Below are 24,977 nucleotides of genomic sequence, written 5' to 3'. Positions count from 1 at the left end.
TTCTCCTTCTGAAAAAGCCAAAATAAGTAAAATTCATGTAAACTTACTCTATGGCCAAATGCAAACTTCTGCAGTCAGGAATAAAACTATCAGACAAAGTTAACAGTAAATTAAGCTAAGAACTAAAAAATTTTATGTATTCTAATTAACTGACCGTAAGTTCTCTATCAATATAAAAACAAAAATCTATTTAATTTCATTATTAAGTTCACAAAAGGCCCGATGAAGATTTTTATTAATAACACAAAATAAGTGATTTTTGTGCATGATAAAAGCTATTTATTATTCATGCTAAACAAGCAGGTAAAATGACTACTCACAAAACTAAATGTTATTATTTTCTCAAGTAACCAGTCTTACAATGGTGCAAAAATTTTTATCAAAGAACAGTTAAAAACTCAGTTAAATATTTATATAAAGGTATTTGTTTTTAGCATCTACGGAAACCAATTATGTCCTTAGCATATTTTACATTCATCTAATTAACTTAAGGTCAAACTCCTGGCCAGAAATGAATATTTAAAGAGTAAAAAAGAATACATGCTGTGGATTGTACCAATGTCAATTTCTGGGCTTTGGATGCTATACTCATGCAAGATGTTACCATTGCAGGAGGGGGGCAAGGAGACAGGACACATACCACTGGGTGAAAGAGTACATGAGACCTCTCTGCCCTTTTTTTTTGTTTTTTGGCAGCCTCTTAGGAATCTATATTTATTTCAAAATAAAAGATACATGCACATGCTAAAAAATAAATTCATAAAATTCAAAAAGGTATGCAATTAACAAAGTCTCTCTCCTACCTCAGACCCCCTTTGTCCAGTCAACCATACCATCTGTATATGGTCTTTAAAAAAGCCTATTTAGGAAGAACTTCTGTAATACTTTGGAGTGGGAGAGGCCTAACTAGATGCCTCAAAATATAGAAAAATAAAGAACTCTTTCAATACTTTCACTAAAATATAAAGTACTTCTACAAACCTGTAAGATTAGAATAGAATCCCAATTAGAAAAACTGGGTAGATTTTACAGGCACAGTTTAAAAGACATGAAAAAAACTCAAGATGTCATTCATAATAAAAATACAAATTAAAACTATAACATAATACCATTTCCCTAAACAGACTGGCAAACATATTAAAATTTAATACACTGTGAGCGAGGCGGTAGGAAATGGGTCTTCTCGTATGGTGATGTAAGTCATATACTGGCCCTTATAGAGAGCAATTTGCTTATATCACAATTTTACACACACACACACACACACACACACACACACACACACACACACACACTCACTCTATTTATTCTTTGAGTCACCCATCCTACGTGTGGGAATTTATCCTATAGATATTTTTACATACATAGGAAATAATATATTTACAAGGCTACTCATTATCGCACTGTTTGTAACAGCAAGATTTCTAATTAACAACAGGGAATTAAGATCATGGTATAGCCATCATGGTATAGTATTCAACTGAATACTACTGATCTATAAAAAAGACCCCATAAAGGTGCTTTTCCGTGTACTCAGATGGGAACAACGTACCCTGGAGATCTTTAAAAGTAAAGGTGCAGATGTATGTATATGATCAGTTGTGTGAGGGGGATATAGATATAGATGTAGTATTTGCTTGTATGTGCATAAAGAAACTGGAAGTTTGTGCATACACACAAAGAAAGTGGTTATCTGTCTGGGAAGGCAGGCAGATGGGGGACAGAGATAGAAGATACTTTCATTGCACTTTGGAGAGTACTCAAAAACAAAACAAAGCAAAACAACAACACATTCCAAAATGAAAGTGACTCACAGAAGAGTTATTACCCTGTACAACGTGAACTCAAGACATGAACAAATGGCAGACAGGAAACAGAAAAGGGAGAAAGGACGGAAAGAGAGCCAACAACTCTACTTTCCTTATGAACCACTTCATTCCAGAAGATAGGTACTATGTTCAACATTCAAAATAACAATCAACATAAGTCATATTTGTGATTTGTAAAATTTACTTCTTTGGCTTACAATGAATTATAGTCACTTAAAAATATCATGTAAATAATGTTTATAATTCCTAGTATAGTTATTTCTGTTCAAAGTGATTCTGGTAAGAAAAAAATAAGTCTGTAATAAACATTTTTTTGATATAATAGGCTACATAACTTTATATAATAAAAATGTTACTTTAAAAGTACATTCCAGAGAAGGCATAGATAAGAATAATGTGAACTTTACCTTCTTTTTCCAGATCTCTTTATACTTCCAACTAAGGATATCTTGGGGGAATTATTTTAGTATTAAGCATAAAAATTCTGATAACGTTTTCTTGTAAAGCCACTCCAACAAAACAATTTAAAAACTAACCAAACTAAAATTCTTTCTCTTAAAACACTTAAAATAGAAGATGTAAAAATTTAGTCTGGAAAAACTGGAGAGTAATACAAAAGTAAAACATGCACAGCAATTTTACCACTATAATCCAAATATTCCAAATAAACTAAGAAAGTTTAATATTCTATTATTTCAAGTTAAATACTTAAATGTAAAACCATATCTACTTAAGATAAATGAGCTTATGCACTAGCTAGTTATTTTTTATCAGACTAACATTAGGCAAGGTTTGACAGGATGAAAAAGTTATTTTCTTCCTTTGAGTCAGACTGAAATAAGAAAGGGTGTGAGAAAGGGGTAGGAGGAGGGTGGCATTTTCTCTAATGTTGGAGTGCTTACATTTACAGCAGGTTCTCTTGAAAGAGATTTCATTGGACCATTTACACAGCAGCAATAGGTTATCTGACGACAGCATAATCCATTAGTGCGAAGTGGCTTAAACCCAAATTAAAAATCTGACACTACAGTCCTGGTTACTTTAATTTACTTCCTGAAGACTGGGAAGCCAGTATATGACTGACAATTATCTAGACTGAGATATACATTGGCATGTAGGAGTAAAAAAGGAAAGAGATTAGAAAGGATTTCAAATGTTGCCAACTGATGTCTAGCCCAGAATACCTTACAAAAATAATGTGATTATACTGAAAGGGAGTAAAGTAGATGTAGTCCTGTATATTCATTCTAGATATTCTAAAGCCATTCTTTTAGTTGCTAAGATAGAAGCTGATATTTGACCAACTTCTAAAAACATCAGAATTGGTGATTAAAGTAAACCTTAATTTAACAAAAGATCTGTTTTTCAGTGATCTGAAGGATGATCCTTCCTAGAAAGATAGAAAATTTAAACAGAAAAAGACTGAAAAACCAAAAAATTCGTTATGTGAACGAGGACATTAAAAACACCTAAGAGTGCAAATTACTTCAGCTGTGTTAGGAAAAGGATATGTTTAGCAACCATTTTGTAGTAAAAATCAATTCTCCTTTAAAAGGTTAACAATAGCATTCCTTCCCTTTGAGTATGAACAAATAATAGCACTTTCAATACCTAAGGAAATTTTCATGGTGCAAGTGCATGAAAATGAACAAAACTGGAGAAAGAACATGATAGAAAAGAATGTCAAGGGAAATAAAAGCAGTAACAACAACAACAAAAAACCAACCAAAACACTCAATATTTGTGTTTCATTTCAGAGACCAACAAACATGCAGTGGACCTATTATAAAAACAATCTTTTTATATAGCTAAATACACCTAATGTTTCTAAAAGTAATTCAGAATTCTTCAGCAAGGACATAAAAATGGGTCGTCAAACAAACAAAAAATCAGAACCAGCTTACTATTTCTAAGGCTAACATTTACATTATTCCCTCCCATTCCAAATGCCTGCTCAACTTTTTTTTTAATTTTTTTTTTTCAATGTTTATTTATTTTTGGGACAGAGAGAGACAGAGCATGAACGAGGGAGGGGCAGAGAGAGAGGGAGACACAGAATTGGAAACAGGCTCCAGGCTCTGAGCCATCAGCCCAGAGCCCGACGCGGGGCTCGAACTCACGGACCGCGAGATCGTGACCTGGCTGAAGTCGGACGCTCAACCGACTGCGCCACCCAGGCGCCCCCTGCTCAACTTTTAAAGCGGATATCGAAAACTCCTGGAGACTCTCCGTGGTTTATTCTCACACTTTGCTCATACTGTTCCTCATTCTCTAAATACTTCTGTGGAAATTCTACCATTCTTTTATGGCTGTCAGCTCAAATATTTTCTTTTCTGTAAAGGCTAGTTTTCTAACCTTTCTAGAAGTAGTATAGTCAGTCATGTCCCACACTATCCTTATGGCTCTAACCATGTATCTACCATAGACTGTGTTCTAATAGCTCCCACCAGACAAAACTCTATGTGCTCTACACAAAACCTACCACGGGCTGTCAGCCATCTACTAAAGAATGCTGTAGAAGCCTGAACTCACAAATTGTATAGTTGGAATTTGAGTCCTAAATATATCATTTACTACTTTACCTCTGGGGCCTCTTTCTTCAGTTCTAACATAAGATAGCTGTACTAGACCACCTCCAAAGCTATTTCCCCTGTTTAACGGCAAAATTGACTTTTCCCAAAAGTAGTCCTTGCCATCTAATGGACATGGTTAATGCTTCATTTTAGCTAAACTCAAAACAAACAATTTGGGAAACATTCCTTAATCTCGTTCCTCATTTTCAGTCTGAAACGAAACTTGCCGTATCTTCTTGCTGGCTAATATCTAATTCATACATCTAGGTAATCCAAATTCCTTTAGAGCCAACAGAGCATAATCTTGAACAAACTTTGCCTCTAATTTCCTATGTAGCCAAATCTCAGTAACATTTATCTTTCTAGATGACACTTTTATAAAAAATGATAAATTCTCATGTCTCCTCTGCACACTGCCCAATGCTCAATGAACACTATTGGAAGATTATGAAGTTAGATGATGTCCACCAGTGGGAAGATCACTAGATATGGAATTAGCACACACATGCTGCATCTTGGCCTCACCTCGGATTTGCTGTGTCCTGAGGCTAGTTACTCCCACTGGGCTTTCTCTGTCATTTAGTTTCAAAGGTTTTTATGGAACTTAGTGTAACCTTCACATCTGGGGTTTTTTGGTATGTGTGTGAGGTGGGGGTAACATGGATCTTAAAAAAAAAAAAAATAAAAGAACTAAGCCAGTAAGGAGGGGGGAGAAGAAATATCAGGATACTGCAAAATGCTTGGTCATAGGTATTAAGCAAGGAAAAAGTGAAACAGTTTTTACAATTGAAGCACAGAGGATCTATGAAAGATCAGAGGGATGATAAAAGAAAGAGATTCACCTATATAACAAAGAAAATGCCACGGATGGCTGCAGTTTCTTTAGCTTGGAAGCAACTAGGAGTAGGGAGATGGTTAATGTGTCATAGGAAGATGGTTAGATTTTAGAGGGCAGGGGCCAGGGAGTGAGTAAAAGAGGAACCTGAGAATAAAGGTGAGAAAAAGAGAAATTTAAGTTTCACTTGGGACTGTTGAATTTTGAGACCTCTGGGATATAGATTCTGGTGGAGAAATATAGAAAGAACGTTGCTGGAAATAGGTATCTAGAACTGTAGAGTAATCTCTGGCCTAGAAGTCTAGATTTGAGAGTTTTTGGAATGTGGTAGGTGGCACAAAACCGTGAGAGGTGAGCTTGCTTATTAAACACTGAAAAGACAAATGGGGCCAAAACAATGGAGAACACTAAGATGAAGAGTTAATGGAAGATGAGCTTGGGAAGAAACTACCCTTCTTCGGAAAGCTAACTATTTCTTTCATTGAATTGAAAGGCCTCACAGTTGCCTTTTTTCCATCTCCAGCATTCTATATACTATTATTTTTTAAAAAGTAAACAATTCTTCCTGAAGCACCTGGGTGGCCCAGTTGGTTAAGTGTCTGACTTTTGATTTTGGCTTATATCATGATCTCACTGTTGTGAGATCCAGCCCTAAGTTGGGCTCCACAATGGGCGTGAAGCCTGCTTGAAATTCTCTCTCTCCCTCTCCATCTGTCCCTCCCCTGCTTGTGCAACAAACACATGCACAGGCATATGCGTGCTCTCTCTCTCAAAAAATAACAGATCTTCTTGAAAAAATCCTCTCAATCTCATTTTCTCAATGAGGCCTAACCAAATGAGTGAAAATGAGACAATCCCCCTGAATACAAAACGCCAAATACCAGTGAAGAGCAACAGAGATAATTTTGTTTATCCAAAGCTAATCTTTTCACTTATGCCCAATCTTAAAGATACAGAGATGTTATTTATAAAAGCTTTTTAGAAAAAGCATACATAATTGTATGGACAACATACTTGACAAAGTAAAATTCTATCACGCTAGCCCTGAGGATTTTCTGATCAAAACTAGCTTGTGTTTTTAGGTTATTAACTAGTCTTTCTTCGCCACCTTATGTCTCTTCCTAATCTGTCCCAAAGTCCAGGGATAGTAATAAATAAAATCAAGGTTACCAATGCACTGTTTCAAAATAGGGATAAACCCAGAAGAATAAAAGTATCACAAAGTTTTTAAAGAGACAGATGCTTTATTCTGGTTTAGACTAAAGGAACAGTCATCAGCTCTTAACAAAATGAAGAGAATATCTTATCAGGGAAAAACTCTGGTCTATTTTACTTTTAATAAATCAATAAATATTTTCCAATTGGGATATTTAAAAATTTTGGATTGGCTTGGGTGTGAGCAAAAAATTAAATTGCTCACTTTCAGCAAATATAAAGTATTGTGAATATATGCCCAGAAGAGCGAAAGTTGTCTAGGTTATCAGTTTACCACTTGCTTACTTCTCTTTTGTTCTCTACTTCATTCTGGGGGCAAGACACCTTCCTTCTTAGCAGCTGCCTAAGCAAAAGACTAAATTCTCAAAGAATAATAAAGTGATTTTAAGAGCACAGGATTCAGAAATTAGACAAGCTTGTTTTAAATCCCAATTCCACCACCTTCTAGTGGGGTGATCATAGCAAGTTAACATACTAAAACCAGTTTCCTTGTCTGTAAAATGGGGTTATAGTTGTACCTGCCCTAAAGGATTGTGTGATGATTATGGCATTTGTCAACACTAAAAAAATAAACACTAAAAAAATAATTAGTTCCTTCTACTGTTTGGATAAAATTTGGACTGACAGTATAAAAGGTTACTATTCCAGTGTATCTTAGATCACGAATGAAGCAGTGAGGTACAAATAAAAATCAATTATGATTAGTATTACACCTCACCCAAAGAACAAAACAATGCTAGTTATGCCTTAAATTTACTTGATTCCTTTGTAGTCAATGAGTCAAATGTTAAAGATTTAAGGCAGTCACAAAATATATGCTATAATAAAAATTGCTTGAGATTTAAACTTACATCAATATTTATTAAGCACAGCACTCCTGTGGATTGAACAATAACGACTGTTTAGCATAAAAATAATCTTAACTTACTGTGGGAGATATTTCCAAAGGCCACTTATAACTGAATTATTTCAACATAAAAATTAAAAAAAAAAAAAAGTGCTTAACTAAAAATCTCCTGTGCCTTCTTTTAGTGTTATATGATATTTCAACAATTAAATATTACTGAAAACAAATCAGAAGAGTGGGACAAGTACTGCTTTGCTTCTATACATCACTCCAGTTGAGAATCACTGCTTTAGAATTACTTAACTCAAAAAGAGATTCTGACAGGACAATGAAGAAAAGGATAAAGCAGCATTACTATAAAATCTAAAGGGCTGTTATGTCCTTGAATTTTTCTCGGTAAATATAATACTGTGATATAGACATGGTAAATGATAGAATTTTACAATCATTTGTATACTTCAAATTGGGTAAAATCATTTATGATGAATTCTAAGAATTACATCATGACCCAAAATTTGTTAAATCAATTTAGATTCTAGCGCTAAGACACAGTCATCTGAAATGGAAATGTTTCACCTACATTATCTTTGCTCGCTTCCTTTCTTGCCAACAGACCCCACCCTTTTCATTCTTCCATAAATAATTGTTTTTGTTGTCTCTATTGAATGTTCATCCTTGAATTAAACTGTAAAGGGAGGAAGTGTGTTCATCTGGAGGGTCTACTAATTATAACACTTTGCATAAAATTGATATTAAACATTTAATTGAAAAAAAAGATGGAATAAAATAGTATTAATATGTTATCTAATTGTATTTTGTAAGTTAGCATGAACTTATGTTATGTGGGCTAATCATGCCAGGAAAAAGAACTAATAAATTACCCATTAAAAATTTTTTTTTTCTTTAATGTTTACTTATTTTTCAGAGAGAGAGACAGAGAGAGAGAGAGACAGAGCAGGAGAGACAGAGCAGGAGTGGGGGAGGGGCAGACAGAGGGGAGACAGAATCTGAAGCAGGCTCCAGGCTCCAAGCTGTCAGCACAGAGCCTGACACAGGGCTCGAACTGACAAACCACGAGATCATGACCTGAGCCAAAGTCGGCCGCTTAACTGACTGAGCCACCCAGGTGCCCCATGAAATTACCCATTTAAATATTAGAAACTAATGAGAAGGATATCCCTAGAACATAGTAAAAACGGGCATGTCTCCGGAGAAATCTTTTCTCATTGACTAAAACATCTTAAATAAAAGGTCAATAAACCTTCTTTTTTGTGATGTTCCTTGCCTCTGGTTGCTACTCACTGAGGAGGAAGAAAGGGTACTAGTTTCTATATAACTGGCAATTGAAGTAAATAGAAAAATGGTTTAAGTCTGAGGAATAGAATAGCTAGAGTTCTATGTACTTTCAGGTTACTTCTGACAAAATTATGCCAGTGAATCGCAGCAGTTCCATAGAAGTGATCATGGTAATGACAAAACTCATAGAAGACTTTGTGGAAAATAAAGTGGACTTTAAAACTCCTAAAGATCTTTTGGATAAAAACCTCGACAAAGATCTTTTACATTAGAATCATGGACTTAGGGAAAATAATTTTGTGAACCTAATGAAAGGCTTAATTGTATAAACATATATCATAAATATCCACGTGTGAATTCTCTCAATTGCCCAATATCATTCTATACAAATGATTAAAATAGAATCTAAGGAGAAGAAATGAAAAAAAAAAAAAAACAAAAAAAAAACCCAAAAGCTATCTTGAAGGTGGAAAGAGACCACAGGCTTGCTAGTTTGGTTAGATCAGATAAAGAAGACAATTCAAATTGGCATGACTTTAAGGATGTCTCACAAACAAGTGGAAGTTCTAAGTGAACTAGATCCAGGAGTCTGAAGAAATTCATATGTACAGTACTTTGCTCTTTTTACACACTGGTGGATCAAAGCAGTATAAAGGAGTCCTGTGAAACCTTTGCATCTTTACTAGAATCAATAATTATGAAGTAGGAGAGCATTCTTGTGATCTCTAAGATGTTAAGCAATGTCTCCTTACCCATTTTTGGAAAAAAAACTTTAGAAATGCATCTATATTAACACCGATGATTTATGGCTACGAACTGCAATCCATATTCTTAATTATTTCAGCTATGAAAACACTAAATTAGAGAATGTTCTCACTTGAAGGTTTCCACAGAATACGCAATACAGCTTTTATTTTTACATAAACCTAATCTCTTTACTCAATGCTTTCAGTGATGGCAATCATCTGATTTTTCTGCTTCATATTTTAGATTTTCTGATATACAGGAAGAATTTTTACAAGGTTTAAATATGAACTGTAAAAAGACCAGGACACCATGATCAACATCACTGGGGGTGTTCAAAGGCTAGAGAACAACTAAGAAGGTATGTTATACACAGGAGACAAGTATGAGACAAGTGGTTGGCATAAATGACCACTAAATTCCCTTCCAAGTCAGATTTATAATTCTAGACTCAGAAGATAAACTGAGAGATGGTAGTGAATAAAAAGGCTTTGGCTCTGGAGTCATACCCAGGTTTGAATCTTACTTCACACAAGTTATTTGGCCTCTCCAAAGAATAATGATAGGATCAGGCAACAGTATTCGGTGAGATAATGCATTAGTGTCTGGCACATATTAAACGCTTAACATATTAACTATATAATTTGTATGAGTAAGGTAGAGCGGTCAAAATCTAAATATCATAAAATACACAGGGAACACTAACTTAGGAGTGAGATGATGTGGTTTCTACATCTGACTCCTGCCTGTAATGTATAATTTCTAACATTCTTCCCAGTTACTAACTTTTATGATGCTACATTTCAGGGGGATTTTAATGTATTTAAACATTTATCAGATGCTGATTATGGAAACACATTACAGAGTAAACATTACCCCAGAATTTATGAATGTAAGTGTGGGAGATAGACAAGTTAGAGGCATGATAAATGCTATGACAGGGTAAGATTTTAGAGGGTGTTTGGGGAAACATAATCAAGATCTAGGGTCAGGAAAGAATGTTTAGTAATGGAAGTGCCACAGTTGGGTGGAGAAAAGGACACACAGACAAGTGAAAAGACAACAGTAGGTACAGTTAGCCATGCTAGAAAACTCAAATAATGAAGACCAGTTAGAAGATTTCTGCATTTCCACGTAAGAAAGGACTGTGTCCCAAATGGGGATGAGAGAGACGGATAGGCTGAAAAAATACTCAGGAGGTAGACGTGGCAGTACTTTGCAATTAACTGGCTATGGGAGAACACAGAAATTTGAATGTTAAGGAGAAATGCCTAGGTACAAGTTTAGAAATGCCACAAGTTTAGTGCCTAGAGCATATAGATGGATTCCTATAATATACAGATGACACTCAGAACCATCTACATGTTCTTAGCATGGTGAAGAATGTGAGAAGAGGGTATTGACAGCATCCTGAGGACACTAATAATACTTAAAAGGACAAACAGAAAGGCAAAGGCTGCCAAGGGGACTGAGAAGAAACCAGTGAGGTAGAACGAAAAACTAGAAGAGATGGTATCAGAGATATCAAAATTATCAGTCACAAATTTAAAACCTATGACATGCCAGTATCAGCTTTGTACAAATTGGAGAAATTTGTGGAACACTAAAAACTATTTAAAAGCTACATAACTGTGATCGCAATTGTTGATATGCTTGCATATGTACTCAAAGTCTGGAAGGGAATATGCAAACACCGAGACAGTAATTGTGTTAAACACTTGGATTAGGTGTGATGGCTCTTATTCTGTTTCCCAAACATTCTGTGTTTTAATTTTGAAAAGGTGAATATGTTACTACTAAAGAAGCTGGGGTTCAAATATATTACTGAAAAAAAAGACTTCTAAATATTCTCATGTTCTGATGACCTATCAAATTGTCGTACACCTTAATCCATGGTCTTGAAGAAATTAAGTTTATACTTGATATGCAGACTAGTTCAACTTAACTGAAGAGTAAACAAATTCTTACAGTTTTACTGGTTTTTGTTTTAAGCAGTACTATTATTGTGGATTTAACTTAAAGTCCTACTTAGAACTTTATTATAAACACTTAAAAATAGGAAAAGGTTGTAACGTTTGAAGCTCATCTGAAAATAAAATTAAACCAATAGAAAAGGATTTACACAAAGTAGGGACTCAAAATAAAAACCATGTGTCTAAAAAATAAATTTTGCTGCATACATGTTTTAAAAATAAACACTGACGAGGTATCTTAATAGAATTTTTCACAACTAAGGGCAAACGGGAAACTGATATAGCACTTAGTAGAAGGTTTTACATGAGATTCATTCCCCTACCCAAAGAAACATTTGCAGTTCAAAGTAGATTTTTAAACTGCTTCCCATTGTTTGCTATTTATAAATCCTAAATATCAAAGGGCGAGTTCCTTAATGGTTACACTTGGTACAATACTAAATACTAAATACTTCTAACACATATATAGTTGCTTAAAATCACAAGCATTAAATTCGAATAGAAGTTATTTTCGAATGCAATACATATTTAAATAGCAACTTATCAAATTAGTTTTTTGGACAAGTGCTTTAAAAGATGGTTTTATAATAAAGGATGACCCATTGCTACTTAGGTTCAAAGGAAATCAAATTTATATATTCATGTCTTCACTCAATATAAAATTCTCCCTTATCCTTTAAGTTCCCCAGGGTTACTCTCTGCATACCGACATACAATTGAGAGTCATAGTTCCAGTTAGAAAGCTAGATTTGAATCCCAGCCCCACTACTTAATGGCTATGTGACATGAGCAAGTTACCCAATCTAAGCTTTCAATTTCCTTCTCTGTAAACTGAGGATACTACCTACATAATACAACAGTTGTGAAAATTAAATAACATGCCAAAAATAGGTAGCGGTAGTGCCTGATACATAGTAACCACTCAGTAGCAAAACTAAATTATCCTGTGGAGAAATCCAATCAACATTTGAGCACAGAGACCGACAGTATGAAATTCCTAAACTAAAAGTGGGTAGGCTCTGATTTGTTCCATCAGTCTAATGATCACTTATGACAAATCAGCCTTGGATAAAATTCAGTAAGTTACAGAATCAGTGTACTCATTAAAAATTTCTTTTCTACACCATGTAGTTAGGTATATTACAAGGCTGTGTCTCTTAAATACATTCACTAACAAATGTTATTCAACTGTCTTTGAAAATCTGACAAATGCTCTGAACCTTTCACCAAAAACTGAACATAAAGTTTCATCCAAAATTTCACAGGGTTCATGATCCCTTGAGGCCCACTCACCCACTGACTACCAAAGATGGATATCCTACACTAAAGAAATTAGAAATTGTTTTCCTAATTACCCAAGGTATATAGAATTATTGTAGTAAAGGAAAAAATAAAAACTAAAAATCTTATAGAATATGGGACAATTATTAGTTTGTGATATTTCCTTCCAGACTACTATTGATCGTAATTACTGCTTTAAGAAACTTAAGTTTATATAATATGATCAAAGTCATGTAATACAATCAGAAACAATTTAGAATATTATTCAAAAGATAGAATGTATGTAAGGGAGAGACTAACATATCTCTGGTTGAGAATAAAGTTAGACATAGATATGGTAGCCTATTTATATAATTTCAAAAAATCTTTGATACACTTACAGGATATGTACACCATACTTTAATGAACATACTTTTTCTACAACTTTATGACCTTGGACATAAAAAACTTAACCCAAATATGCAAAATATGATGATGATCTTTTGAAGACTGAAGATTAAGATCTTATCCTAGTCTAAACTGTATTTTCCTAAGAGTCTCCTACAAAATACAGCTGTGTAAAACAAAGTGAAATAAGAAGACCTATAAAACAAGTTTAAAGATTTTTGTTTTCCAAGCAGAATACAATGCTGAAAGGAAATGTTTTATTTTCAGGACATACAAAAAAGTATATTGACTTATACGTTTATCATTTTCATTTAATATTGGTTCTTAAGACAGGAACTGAGAAAAATTTCCTGGCTTTACTTTTACAGACATCTAGCAGAAAAATGCCTTTTATTAACAAAAAATAAAATCCCAGAAGCAATAAAATTTAAACTATATTGTATGAAAAAATGGATGTAAGGTGGTTTTTTTTTTTTTCTAATAAAAGATTAATATATTAGTTCTCAAATCTCTCCTGGGATAATAACTAGAAAGTATTTGGGGGCTCTTAACTACACTGTGAACATCTACAGCAGATGTAATAGCAATATTTAAATAATGTTACTATAGCACAGGATGTCACTTATTTTTTAAACTGATTATTTATTAAACACCACTGCAAAGATACGGCCTTCAGCCTCATGAAATTTTGAAAGGATTACATACCCCCAAGTATTTAAAATTCCAAGTTTGAACTTATATTTAGTACTATACTCTTAGTTATACAATGTGCTCATTTTGTTCATAAATATTCATCTCAATACAATAACATCAGGTATAATACATAAAATCTAATCCATTAAGTCTTACCAATTTATGACCTGATGAGACACTCTTGTGGACAACATTCAGTCCTTAGAAGCTAGAATAACCCTCCAACCATGTGAGGGCATCACAACTTTTAAACTTTCGGCTTTCGATCATTATTATGTCACATTCCTCCTCCGATGCTGAATTCTAAAAAAAATTCTAGCAAAGAGTTTAAGTAAATAAGTGTTTTAATCAAATAGCCTTTAAAAATCTTTTATAGCAAAGTTTTATGTTTTACCATGATTACACAACTGATATTTTGTACTTAAAATTTTTTTAATGTAAAATAATTTCATATTTAATCTGGATACTTCAAACTTTAAATTTCAACATGGACTTCAGGCCATCAGGAATACTTGTTAGTAAAGAGTCAAGGAGAAATGAAAACCAATTAAAGGTTTAAGATCATGATCCAGAAATTATGATGTAACACCATTAACTTGCTACAGACAGTTTTGTAGTCCTGTAGAATGGCACTTGAATCTATTATCTGGTTCACATCCACATGATTTTCTAGACTTACATACAGCACACGTGGCTGGATCAGTAATAATCCATACCGATCATTTAAATGCTCAAGACAGCATTCAATTTTTATACCTAAATCCTAATCTGTCTCTACCATCTCCAACTTAAAAATTAGACAACATGATAGAATAAAATTTTATTATGCATTTTATATAACAGACATAACAATGTATCCTGTTCAGAAGTGGTCCTACAGCTCATCTGTGTGTGGGCACAGAATGAAATTAGGGGTAGGAATATTTAATAAATGATAAAAAATTACTTAATAATCTTGAATTTATTAAATTTTACAAGAAAGCTTTCAATCGGGCATCTATTTTAATTGTTGAAGGATAATATTTGTAACATTTTCTATCTAGTGTGAATACTCATTTCTGTTTTTAGTTGCCAGTAATCCACAGAAAAGGCAGCCCACACATTCATGGGCACATTTTTGCCAATTTAAATTATCCCTCTAAATAAAAAGACATAACAGGGCAAGGGAAAGGGGGGAAAGGAAGCCATTACTGAGGAAGATCAATATATGCAAAGCCACAGAAAACTCAAAGACAGCATTGTAAAGGAAACTCTGCAGCAATCTCCAGAAATATTTGACCCAAATGTAGAGGGTTGGAGTTATGCTGTTACAGATTTTAACTTTTAATGGATTTTTTTTCTATCACACACAGTCTTTAAAAGTCTCCTACACAATCTGAAGAACTATTAGAATTTTTCCAATTTATAAATATCTTTCCAAATGTAATCTCACAACACATTTGACTTCAATAAAATCATACAACTTTACTATCTTTTGTCAAAGTACAGCCTTATAATGTAATCACCTGGTGAAGGCAAAAACCCATAACGATGAGGTAAGTAGTAGTTTAAAGTCGTGGTCATTTCATTAACATATTATCAAAACATTTTAAGCAACTCTTGTCTCCTATCAACCACAATACTACCATGATTTTAAAAAGTCCTTTTTGATGATGTACTCTTTTATGGGACAAGTCCCATGAGAAGACACAATACCCAGACATATGTAGCAGAGTAAATGCTTCCTGAAATATATGTACCTGTAATGCTGGTAATTTGCTTGCCTGTAAAGGCTCTGATGGACTGGCCATTTAAAAGCCACACTACCTGACCCTCTGTTAAAGGGCCTGCCAACAATAAGCACTGTTAACGATAAATGCCTGGAAAGATTCTGGAATAAAGAATCACACCAGTCATATAAAGCAAACTTAGTTGTTTTATTATGAAGCTTATAGAAAAAAAAAATTTAAGAAGTGTGTGCATTATACGAATGTATGGTAAATTTAGGACTTAAGAGTTATATTATATTCAAAAATACAAAATTTTCCTTATCAGATTTTTCTCCCAGCATGTATTTTCAAAATTAGCTGCTACCAAGTACAGGGGTCACATTTGAAGGGTTTCAATGAGTAAATTCCAAAATGTAGGAAATCCTTATTAAAAATGTGAAATAAAATTGGGTAACTGAGTCGCTTGTAGATGAACATAGTTAAGACTAATTAGATATTCTTTTTAAAATTAGAATTCTCCCCAAAATGAATATTTATTTAGAAAGTTGTTCTAATAGATCAATCATAATCTTGAATCTCTGGCAAGATTGCTATCAAAAACAAATTCTGAACATTTCCTATATTTATCATTTCCTTCTTTTTCAATTTGTGAGAAGGAAAAATCCCATTTAACCAAGTATGTGCTATTGAAAGTTCTTATGGTATAGTCCAGGAAGAACTAGGCTTAGGTTTACCATGATTTAGCTAATTTTATGGCAAATTTATATTGATAGAACAATGTAGAGAGCACAGGGGCAAGAAAGTGGATGATCTACAATTTCCAAGTCATCTGAAAACCGATATGCAAAATCAAACAAATCTGCAAGAGTTCCTAAAGGAACTTGCTATGTGAATAAATGTGCTTAGGTTTGGTCTGATATAAAATTTCACTTTCATGTGTAAACCACATCCTTAAAAACTTCACTACACTGTTTGGAGAAATCCTAGACATGATAAATCAATGCTTGCTTTTCTAAAGATCAGAAATGCTTGTTTTTTAAATGGAAAAAAGGGGGAAATGGGACAACTCTGTATGCTCCCAATAAATTAAGTATAGTCTTTCCACAGATTACCTATTGGGGAAAGGAAGCTAAGAATATCAAAGATAAACTTACGGAAAAGTTTTAGTCCAAACGTACCTAACAGAATAAGAACAATGGAAAGACAGTGTGTTCTAAGAAACTCACATATAAAAAGACATACACAGTAAAGGAAACCTGTATCTGTGGATGAGCCAAGGTAAAATTTAAGATGATTAGCTATGTTAAAAATATTAAAGAAGGTGTTTAGCATGCTGTGCACTATATCCAATCCACCTTTTGGTGAAAGAAACACAAAATATATGGCTTAAAAATTTCATTCATACAGCTCTGAAAAATACCTCTAACAAAATAGGTTATTGATGTTTTTAATAGATCATGTTCATTCATAAGTGATTTACACTCCTCATTCTTTCAAAAGGAGTAGAAACAGCTTATAGAGGATTAAAATAAATTAATTGGGAGTTGGAACAGAAAATAAAAATGGAAAACAGAGTAGGTAGAAGCCAATTATATGTTATTTAAATACATATGTGATAAGGAATGGCAGGCTTTGTTAACAGAAGGCAGGATATCTGACTGAGCTTTTATTAATAACAGCTAACATAAGGAAATATAACTGCTCTTAAAATTTAAGAGAGCATCACATATTACGTTTTTAAGAGTTAATATCTCCTTCTTGAAACATAATATAGCCATCCCAAACATACATTCAGCAACATTTTCCGAACTAAGTTAGTAATACCTAAAACAGAAACAGGTGCTGCAAATAAATTTTCTGAAGCTCAATGGTTAATAGTCACTCTGAACAGAAGGAGTGGGATTAATCAGACAATACAACTCTTCCTGAACTCCTTGTTACCTTCAAATAGTGGGTAGACCCCAGGGCAAGAATACTTTCTTTACCCTGACATTACCCACAGGGAGATATACAGTAAGACACACTTTTGGCTTCCAAGACACTGGTTATATATACCACTGTTTCTGGGTCAAATATCAAATTAAAAACTGAAAAAAAAAATAACAATCAGCACCTTCCAAATCTTTTGGTATTTATAATCAAGGATCTTTAAACCTTGAAAACAACCAGGAAACAAAATTGCATAAAAATGCTATTTATTAAGGATATATATCAAAACATATTCTCAATTATTACCACCTATTTAAATTTATTTCTGTCAAATATGAAAAATGTTTTAAAAGTATTCAACGGAAACCTAAACACAGAAGATAATTTTTGGTACACTAACACATTTAAGTGCTTTATATCCATCACAAAAATCTAATATATTTCCTGATTTGAGTAATTTATTTATTTTTTTCAATATATGAAATTTATTGCCAAATTGGTTTCCATACAAAACCAAGTGCTCATCCCAAAAGGTGCCCTCCTCAATACCCATCACCCACCCTCCCCTCCCTCCCACCCCCCATCAACCCTCAGTTTGAGTAATTTAGAATATTAGTACGAGTATGCGTGTGCACACATAAATAATAAAGAAAATGCCAACTAGAATATAGTCAGTCATTTCATCTAACTACGTACCAACCCAAATTAAGGAAACAAAAATATAAAGTAACTCCACTTGGTATCTGTCTCTTCCTAAAAGGCTGCCAAACTATCTGGAAGTTTAAATACACTGAGTGAAGTGTGAGCTTAAAATTTTAAATTGTTTAAGACTAGAAAGAAAACAAAACAGATGCTATATATATTTGTTCTGGCTCAACAACTTCAGGCTATATTTAAATATCCTCATCCGAACAAGTTCAGTAAAAGTTTTTCTTAAAAAGCTTTGTTAGAGTTCTAGATTCCATAGAAAAAATAAATTGGGTTTAGCAAATTAGTTTACACACTAATACACACATACAAGTTTCTGTTCTATTCAAAGGTTTGGTTTACTTAAAACTATTCTGGTGAAAAGTAAAAATAAATTAACAATAATAAGACCTTACCAACTATCTCCACTTATTTCAACTGTTTCTCAAATTTTACCCTGAAAGTAATTACCATGACCTCTCAGAGTAGGCTTTGGTGACTTATGTTAAGAAAATTTACTAACTAAAGAAGAAGGTGGTAAACACATGAGCAGAAGCATATAATAATGGATAAGCTGTTAATAATTTATCATCATCAATTTTGAAGTCTGGTCATGTGATGAAAATAATGTCAGCAAGTCAGGTGTCCCATTTCAGCCAGCCACAGAAAAGCTAACAGAGGAAAAGAAATGCTTAGAATCCACCAAACATCACATCAAACAATGAGACGCAGATCTATGGTTAAAAATCTGGTGGCAGATAATTCACCTTACACAACTATCAGAATAAAATTAGGAGGATACAACAGAATATAAAGGATAGCAATTACATTATTTGTAACCCCAACAGGTGAGTAAAAAGGTCTTCAAATTACACTACTTTTTCCAATTCCAGATTAGAATCCCAACTTAATATGTATGCATAAAAATCACCTAACAGAAAAAATTGGTACATGAATACACTTGCATTTCTGTTCTAAGGGACACACCCACATTAATATCCACAGGTTCTTCTCTTGCCATTACCCACCCCGCAAGTCTGAGAAATAAAAGACATCCCCTTGTAACATTTTTCCAGCCCCAACAGTTGTTTCAGCTGGATTTTAGACATCTTGCCTATCTCCTCTCTCCAACCCTGACAATACAGACTAACTAGGCAGATGTGTTTTACCTTATCATTTTATCCAGAATACTAGCACTCCTTTTTTGTGGTGAATATTTAAACTTTTAACAATCCCAGAGAAGACTAATACAAGAGAAGTATTTAATTACATAAGAAGGAGGAAAAAAGACAGGTGTTTGATAATTAAATGTGATCTATGATCTTGTATTGGCTCTTGGATCAGGTAAAAAATGGTAATGAAAGACATTACTGGGACAACTGCAAAATCTGAATATAAACTGTGTATCAGATAACAGTACATTAAACTTGAATTTGCTAATTATACTGTTGTTAGAATCTTCTTATGCTAAAAGTATTTTTGGGTCAAATGCACAGGATGTCTGCAACTTAAATGGTTCCTAAATAATATGTCAGGGTCATAAAGCAAGTATGACAAAATGTTAATGAATGCTAAATCTTGGTAAGATTATTGGAGCTTTTTATTATTCTTGTAATTTTTCTGTAAATTTGAAATTTTTTCAAAATTCAAACATGTTCCCTTTTTTAATTAGTAAATGATATTCCCAGAATCTATCTTCTACTTTCCAAGATCACTTACCCTCTTCAGAGCTTTTCCTGTTCTCTAAAAGTAGATAATGTTTCCCAAGGTTATGGCTTGACCCTTTTACCCTACTCTGCTCACTCCTTGGCAAACTCAGCTTTCCCTAAAGCTTGAACTCTATATGCATATATACATAAATAAAACAAACAAATGGTTCTTAAATCTCATCTAGCCTTGGCTTCTCTACCAAGCTGCAAGTCTGCAGCTCCAGTTGTACCCTGAGTATTTCCACCTTGACTTTCCAGCAGCTCCACACATCTCAAAGTAGCTAAAACCAGAATCTCATTACTATTTTCTCCTTCTCAAACCAATTCTTTTACTAATTCTTCCTATTGGTACCACCATTCTCTCAGTCAATTAGGTTCTAGACTCTGGAGTCAATATCCAGTAAGTTATAACATCGTGTAATTCCTACCTTCTGATAACTATTCTTTTCTCATCTCCATTGCCTAATTCAGGCCTTCATTACCTTTCTATTCTCTTTGGTCTCTGTCTAACCCAACATCTCTTCTCTGGTGTCTTCAAATGTTTTGTGCAACAAATTTAACCATCCTTACCACATACGCTCTATACTTACACAGTTGCTCACTGTATTACTCTAACTGGAATTCTCCCTTTCCCTCAGTTCTTTAACTCTGTATGAGCAAATTCTATTCGCCTTTCAGGTTCCAACTCAAAAAGCCTCTTCCTAGAGAAGCCTTGCCCAGTGCCTCCAGCTGTACTTGAGACATTCAAATGCTTGAATTTTAAATGACAGTTATCACTTTCAATCATGTGATGATTTTCTCACTTATCTTTTTCCATGTTAAGACCCAGCTCACTGGTTTTCCTATTGTGACCAACAGTTAAATGCCTCTGGTACAGGATTCTTTTCTAAGAGTTTGCTAGTCTTCCATTCCTTAAGCAAATACACAGTTCTATGAGGTTTTGTGATAATCATGGCCAACAATGATAAAACAGAAGTAGCACAATTCCAACGCCTTTCTTATCTCTTCTTTTCCATTTAGAACTAAGTACGGGGAATAAAACTCCACAGAACAGGGATTTTAGAAGTAATTGGCTTTAAACCTCAAAGTCAACATTCCTGACATAAGCAGGAAGACAGCTGTTAACTGTATTAATATTAATTTGTAGTGATGGAAAGACTTTTTTTTACAGAGCATGTGTCTACTTTAAGAAAGCAAGCTCAAGCCTCTCTGTTCAAACACCCACCTGACTGTCTGGGTAGAGTACAAAGAAAGTAGTTTTTAGCTACCTTTGTATTTAAAGTAACTATCCTATAGAAATGGAGTATACTAAGTCTGTCACCATCTTTTCCTGTTTCTTTGAGATCTAAAAAGATTGTCTAAAATTACATTGGCTTTTGTGACAGGACTGTCACTTGCTGATCAATACCATAAAATGCAGGCAACTAAATACATCTAGGGATTTTTTACTCCACCTATTTAACCTAAGTTTCAACTTTCCTAAATTTACACACAAGTTCTTTCAATTTCTAATTTTCTACACATGCTTCAGACTGTTAAACTTATAAATGCTATCATCTGATAATACCTGTAACTTCCTACTTTATTGTCTAAACATTTTATAAACATGTCTTTAGGTTATTTTCTAAATCTGAGATCCAGTCCTAAAAGGTGACAGGTTACTAAAACTTTGTCCTCTAATTTTGTGTCTTTGATTATCTTCTACTGGATATCCTTAACTGGAATATGTCAAAATGTAATCACATAATAAATTACATAAGTACTATATAGAAGTTATTAGAAAATATATCTGGGGTGCTTACAAAACAATTCAGGTTCATATCCTCAAGGTACTTCTAGTAAGTACAGAACATCTCCTAATAAGGAAAGAATATTTAACTAGTAACAATTTCCAACAACTCATTATGGTGATTCTTGAAAATTATGTACTGCTGACCCCTTAACAACATGGGTTTGAACTGCACACGTCCTACTTATATGTGGATTTTATTTATAGTTGACATGTTGCATTAGTTTCATGTGTATAGCATAGTAATTCAACATACCTTAATTTTTTATAGTACTATAAATGTATTTTCTCTTATGATTTTCTTAATAACATTTTCTTTTCTGTAGCTTAATTTGCAAGAATACCATATTTAATACACATAACGTACAAAATATGTATTAATCGATTGTTTATATTATCAGTAAGTTACACTTGGATTTTCAACTGTGTCCAGGGGAGGGAGAGAAAAGGGCCAGTGTCCTTAATTGCTGCATTATTTAAGGGTCAACTGTAGTTCAGATCTACAACTGTGCAGAACCACATAGATAAATCTCAAACGTGGGGTGAAAGAAGACAGACACAAAATAAGAACTACAATTTTGTGTCTTAATCTGGGTGCTGGTTACAAAAGTATGTTCAGTTGAACTGTACATTTATGAATGGTGTACTTTTCTGATAAAAATTATACTTCAATAAGAAGATTTTTTTAAAGTTCTATCACTAAAGCATTCACAAAAACTAGATTAGCCAAGTTCTAAAACCTGAGGTTTACCATCTGGGTAAGTACTAGGGGGTGTTAATGATGTACCCAAGCTTCTTGGAGGATGAGTAAAACAAAACAAATTATCTTATACAAGAAGCTTATTTCTGATTTACTCCTAACTTCAAAAATGAAATCTCATAGGAACAAAACAAAGCAATTTAAATGAAATTAGGTATCTAGCATAAAGATCAAAAATTTAGACACTCTTTAACTTAACTCATGTGCGCTATTTTCCTTATTTATTCCTCTTTAAACACTGGTGCTATCATAAGGAAGGACAAGCCAACTCAAGGGGATAGTGCACCTGGCAACTGTTACTCTCATTTGTTAACTACATTTATGCATTTTCTTCATTAAGGCAGAAATACTGTAAGCGTTTATCAATGAAGTCTAAATCCTTACAAGCTACCTAATTTCTTCCTTTAGTCTACCTGAGCAAAAGTTTCTTCCTCCCTACTCTTTTACCTTACTGACCCGATATATACAAGAGGGCAAATTTGTTTGCTATAAATCCTTACCCTCAGCTTTTTTGCAAAGGACTCAACAACAGCCTGTTCCCCAGTGATCATTAAAATAGGTTTCTAAACTAATTTGTTACCTACCATTGCACTGCTAACAAAGCAATGCCAATAATTAAGTCTGGAAAGCTGTTCTTTACAGAGAAATAGAAAGTCAAATTTTAAAGTTACTATTCTAAAATGCCAATAAGCTAGGATATCACTAAGTATAACTATAGTAAAATAATCTCCAGAAAGCTAATTATGGAAGCTTAATAAATAGTCAATGCAAACACTCTGGGCTTCCTAAGAAAGGGATGTATTATTTTTAAAGTATCAGTATCAATTGTCCTTAAATTTGGCAATGGTTTCAGCTGATTGATTCCCTGAGTACTCTGTAAATGACAGGAAGATAGAAAACAATGATGGCACCTACAGGTAGGTGCTTAAACTTTAGTATAATAACTGAATAAAGTGCTGGCTATCAGTAGAAAGACAATCTCTAAATACAGGTAGAGGCAGAAGGGTGAAAATCTTCTCAATTTGCTAATTCTAATTTAAAGAGAGAAGGAAACAAAGGGGCCATTAGGGAACTCTGAGTCAATGTGAGGAAATGTATATTAATTACTTATGTTTTGATTAAAAGATACTCTGCTAAAAGAATACGGGGGGGGGGGGAGGGAGGAGGTAAGATTTCAGTCTTTCAAATAAGGCAAACCAAGGATCTTCAGCTATTCCGGGCAGGTTTAATGAAAATTGGCACAGGGTTTAAAAGCTGCCTCTACAGAATAGGAGTTCCAAGATTTCATAAATAAGAGCCTGAAATGTACTTATCAACACTGATAAGCAAATTTATACCTCAAACTTAGATACTGTAAAGGATTTATAGTCCCTTCAACTCCTGAATGGTTCTATTCAATAGAATCATCCCCTGCAAAATACTTATTTGTCAAATTAGTGTAATTAAAAAAAAAAAATCCTTAATTTATAATGGTAAGAAAATGAATATGGCAATTTGGTGAGATTACAACCATGGTTAGGATAAGAGTATTTAATATATTTTAAAGCTTAACACACACAAATCTTCAACCCCTTGTCTGCAATGAAAAAAAACGAATAGTCCCACAATACTTTATTTGCTAATATACCTATTAAAAAGTCTGTAGCTATTTACCAACTGAACTCGTATAGTTAGAACTAATAAAGCTAGCCACTATTGCTCTCAACTGAAAATCTAGTAAGTTAGTTGAAAGGTTCAAAGGAAGCCACTAGTTCGTTTCTATGGAGTTGGACTTGTCACTTTAGTACCAAAGGGAAGAATGGCTGATCTATAATATAAGTTTGGTGTCAACACACTACAGACAAGTATCTATTAACATCTTTGGCTCTGGACAACAGGCTTCAGGGAGAAGAGAAAATACTTTCAAACCATGAGAAACTACAGATACAGCAACTTGCCTCATTTCTGATACCTTAAATATTTCTGTATCTAAAAAAGGAAAACAGATAAGGAGTATTTAGCTATAACAACAAATGATGAGCAGGCAACTTCCGTGGTTGTTTTATAATGGAACAAAAGAAAACTTTTGATATTAGGTCAAAATTACAAAAAATAAAGCTCAAACCTTTCTATATTGTTTTGATGAACAGCTCTTAATCATATTGATATCATGGTAGCTTACAAAATCTAGCTATTTGAAATAAATGACCATTCAACTAAAACTTCTCTTATTATACATTTCTAAATAGAGTGCCATTTTTCCTTTTTCTAATACAAAAGTATAAAGTACAACCCAAGGTACTCATCCTGGCTACATCTGATAAGCCATTTGAATGATTGAGCATCCATGCTTGTTTTATGCCACAATTTACACTTATGTCTTACTTTATATTGATATAGCTGTATAATTTCAAAATTGGAATTATAAACATTGTACTATAAATTTTAAAACTTCTTATTCTACAAGTAACTATTTTAAAACATTTTCAGTTAAGGAACAGATCACCAAAAAGATACTTTGTTAGACAATTTCTTCAGAGTGACACACAGCAAATCAAGTCTAAGAATTAAAAGACTGTTACCATTTGTAGGCAATGTAAACCATGTCTTAGCATGACATGTACATGCACTTAGCAATACTCTTTTCTAATGAAAGAGATGAAGTTAAGTCCATGAGTTTTATCCAAACTATGCCAGAGGACACAAATGCGTTGCCAGGCAGAGTTAAAAGAATCTAGCAAA

At 33.6% G+C, this 24,977-nt stretch overlaps 1 protein-coding gene across 5 annotated transcripts in view; it reads right to left on the bottom strand.

Moving 5' to 3' along the window:
* The window catches only part of TSC22D2 (TSC22 domain family member 2), a 52,613-nt gene that overhangs the window by 13,407 nt on the left and 14,229 nt on the right, over positions 1 to 24,977 (bottom strand). For 2 of the 5 annotated variants that reach the window (XR_007155613.1, XR_007155614.1), the window contains one exon: positions 13,830 to 13,988. The exons of the other annotated variants lie outside the window; for them this stretch is intronic. The gene's annotated coding sequence lies outside the window, so the exon portion shown is untranslated. The remainder of the gene's footprint in view (positions 1 to 13,829; positions 13,989 to 24,977) is intronic. 5 annotated transcript variants of the gene reach the window in all.

The sequence above is a fragment of the Prionailurus viverrinus genome, chromosome C2 (assembly GCF_022837055.1).
Source record: "Prionailurus viverrinus isolate Anna chromosome C2, UM_Priviv_1.0, whole genome shotgun sequence".
Classification (NCBI taxonomy): Eukaryota; Metazoa; Chordata; class Mammalia; order Carnivora; family Felidae; genus Prionailurus; species Prionailurus viverrinus.
The sequence above is the reverse complement of the archived record's forward strand: the minus strand, read 5'-3'. Positions and strand labels throughout refer to the sequence as shown.